Source organism: Schistocerca americana, chromosome 5, assembly GCF_021461395.2.
Source record: "Schistocerca americana isolate TAMUIC-IGC-003095 chromosome 5, iqSchAmer2.1, whole genome shotgun sequence".
Lineage (NCBI taxonomy): Eukaryota > Metazoa > Arthropoda > Insecta > Orthoptera > Acrididae > Schistocerca > Schistocerca americana.
Genome location: NC_060123.1, coordinates 76,207,712 through 76,211,275, shown reverse-complemented (window position 1 = coordinate 76,211,275; position 3,564 = coordinate 76,207,712). Strand labels below are relative to the sequence as shown.

The 3,564-nt window shown below is 45.8% G+C and overlaps 1 pseudogene; it reads right to left on the bottom strand.

The window, feature by feature from the left end:
* Positions 1 to 903: 903 nt before the first annotated feature.
* LOC124617471 lies at positions 904 to 1,021 on the bottom strand (annotated as a pseudogene).
* Between the last annotated feature and the right edge of the window lie 2,543 nt (positions 1,022 to 3,564).

The window sequence follows — 3,564 nt, the reverse complement described above, 5'->3', positions numbered from 1 at the left end:
TGTCAGCACAATGGGTGCCCCACCAACTGACCCCGACACACATGGAACAACGCATGGCGTTCAGCCTGGAACAGCTCGTGCGTTACCATGAATCTGGCAATGACCTTCTACGACGGATTGTGACGGGGGATGAAACGTGGCTCCACCATTACACGCCCGAATCGAAGGCCACATCCATGGAATGGAAACATCCGTCGTCGCGTGTCCGAATGAAGTTCAAAAGAACTCCGTCTGAATGTAAAGTGCTACTCACCGTTTTCTGGGACGCCAAAGGAGTTTTGATGCTGGGCTTTCTGCAGGATGCAACCATCAATGCTGCGCGGAACTGTGACATTCTGTCGTAATTGCAAGAGGTGATTCGGAAAAAGCGGCCTGGCCTTCTCAGATCTGGCGTTCTGCTGTTGGAGGACAATGCGAGACCACAGACGGTGACGGCAATGCAAAACCATATTGCAACTCTTGGTTGGCAGCGCCTGCACCATCCGCCTTACAGTCCGGATCTAGCACTTAGTGCCTCCCATCTGTTTCCTGCTTTGAAGAAGACTCTCGGCGGAAGGCGCTTTAGCCGCAACGCTGACGTCAAGCAAGCCGTTCAACGCTTCTTCCGTACGCAGCGCCCTGAGTTTTTCCTGGAAGGCTTTTTGAAGCTTATAAAGCGGTATGACAAATGTCCTCAATGTACTTGGAAATTATGTAGAAAAATAAAGATATGTCTTATTTTTAATGGTAACGGCCGGCCGCCGTGGCATCCTCAGCCCATAGGCGTCACTGGATGCGGATACGGAGGGGTATGAGGTCAGCAAACCGCTCTCCCTGCCGTATGTCAGTTTACGAGACCGGAGCCGCTACTTCTCAATCAAGTGGCTCCTCAGTTTGCCTCACAAGGGCTGAGTGCACCCTTCTTGCCGACAGCGCTCGGCATACTGGATGGTCACCCATCCAAGTGGTAGCCCAGCCCGACAACGCTTAACTTCAGTGATCTGACGGGAACCGGTGTTACCACTGCAGCAAGGCCGTTGGCTTACGTCCTTGAAAGTGATGCAAATGTTTTTGTTGAACTACATTTCAGATAAACAAGGTGTGCCTTCACTCAACTCATCTGCTCGACACCTGCGATTTTCCTAGACAGGCCATACCTTGTAAGCACATGATGTCTTCTTCATATCATGACCAATGAATACTTCATAAATGTTAAGACAGTCGATCGAAGTACGTTCTGCACAGGATAACACATACGCCCTTTTCCTCAGCTATACCTTTTATTTCACTTTACTAGTAATTTCAAGGTCAGGAGTTAAGTTCGCGTCTTGTCCCAACAAGTAACTCTCACACAGTTTATGCGCAGGCGCAAGATATTGTGTCCGCCTAGGCAGGCCTCATGACGCTACGGTCAGTTCCAGTACAACACTCGTGGCTGACGCATCGCGGTCGCGAAGTGCGGCCGAGGCAGTTTCAGATACGTTTTTACAGCCTGACGATAATTTATGGAGCGCTATACCGTCAGCTAATCCATACATCAAATGGGTATCTCCCACCTCAGCATTTGTGTGCACTGCCATTGCGCGAGTCGAGTCTGTGATTATCTCTGTGTAGTAACTTCTGTGCCTAGCACGTTCGTACTGATCGCTGGAACAGCTGATGTGACCTGTAAACAAGAAATGATGTGCATCGCATAGCAACATGTGAATTTAAAACAAAACATTGACGGTGAACAACGTAAACAGACGTCACCAAGAGTGCAGGTTCCCCATGATTCTAACGTTCTGATCTTGTGTGTTTCCCATGATTATTAACTTAGAGAAAATGAGTTGTGACATGGAAACAAAGCACTTCGAGACCTATTTTAGTGTCACACAAATTATTCGTCTACGTGAGAGTAATGTGTAGATTTGTACGGTACATTTTTGTTGCAGGGTGAGTGTTAACAAAACTGACAAATTGCAGAGACGGATTTCTGACTGGAAACGGAGAAAAAAAAGGTCCAATGAACACGTTTCCGTAAGTACATCGTTGACACTGCAGAAGGCGCTGACAAAGGGAAGTTCTTCTGACCACGTGCTGTGTGTTCCTCGTGTGCTGCAGGCTGTGTGATTGACGCAGCGTAGTGTAAGCGGCAGAATGGTCCGGTATGCACGTCGGGAACCAGCCGAGATGGTGTTTGTGTACGACGAAGGAGATGGAAACGGTTCAGGAAGCACCACGCCTATACCAAAACAAGTACGTTCACAGATACCAATCTTGTTATTGTTGTGGTCTTCAGTCCAGAGACAGGTTTGATGCAGCTCTACATGCTACTCTATTGTGTGCAAGCTTCTTCATCTCCCAGTGCCTACTGCGACCTACATCCTTCTGAATCTGCTTAGTGTATTCATCTCTTGGTCTCCCTCTACGATTTTTACCCGCCACGCTGCCCTCCAATACTAAATAGGTGATTTCCTTGGTGCTTCAGAATATGTCCTACCAACCGAACCCTTCTTCTAGTGATCTTGTGCTACAAATTTCTCTTCTCTGCAATTCCCTCCTTATTAATTGTGTGACCTAACCATTTAATCTCCAGAATTTTTCTGCAGGACCACATTTCGAAATCTTCTATTCTCTTCTTGTCTAAACTATTTATCGCCCATTTTTTACTTCCATACATGACTACAGTCCATACAGATACTTTCAGAAACAACTTCCTGACACTTAAATATATACTCGATGTTAACAAACGTCTCTTCTTCAGAAACGCTTTCCTTGCCATTGTCAGTCTACATTTTATATCCTCTCTACTTCGACCATCATCAGTTATTTTCCTCCCCAAACAGCAAAACTCATTTACTATTTTAAGCTTCTCATTTCCTAATCTAATGCCCCAAGTATCACCCAATTTAATTGGACTACATTCGATCATCCTCGTTTTGCTTTTGTTGATGTTCATCTTATTATCCTCCTTTCAAGTCACTGTCCATTCCGTTCAGCTGCTCTTCCAGGTCCTTTACTGTCTCTGACTAATCAAAACGCACAACATTTCAAGGCCTGTGTGGGCGTTTGTGTAATCATGAGCCCTTTAAGACAGGTGAACATGCAGGGCGGCAATGTACTGTGCATACAGCAGATTCGCAGCTTTTACTGGGGTTCGTCTCAATATCCTGTAGACCCCGCTCCTCCAAATCTGATGTACGCACAGACCGCCGCCTCCCTGCATGTTCGTCTGTCTGAAAGGACCAATGATCACACAAACGCCCAGAAAGACCTTGAAATGATTTGTGTTATGTTTTATGTTCGTGAGAGTAGTTGTTTTGCTAGGTGTAGCTGGGATTCACAGTCAAAAAATTTTCTCAAGGATATCATCTTTCCGCCCGTGACTGTTATAAGTTTATATTACACTATTGCAATTTCGGCCTTAGGTCATTATCAAGTGCTGATATTATGGCTTTGCATTACGTTGACATGGCTTGAAGCCGTAATATCAGCACTTGATAATGGCCTAAGGCCGAAATTGCAATAGTGTAACAAAAACTTATAACAGTCACTGGCGGAAAGATGATGTCCTTCAAAAAAGTTCTTGTTTTGGTATAGGCG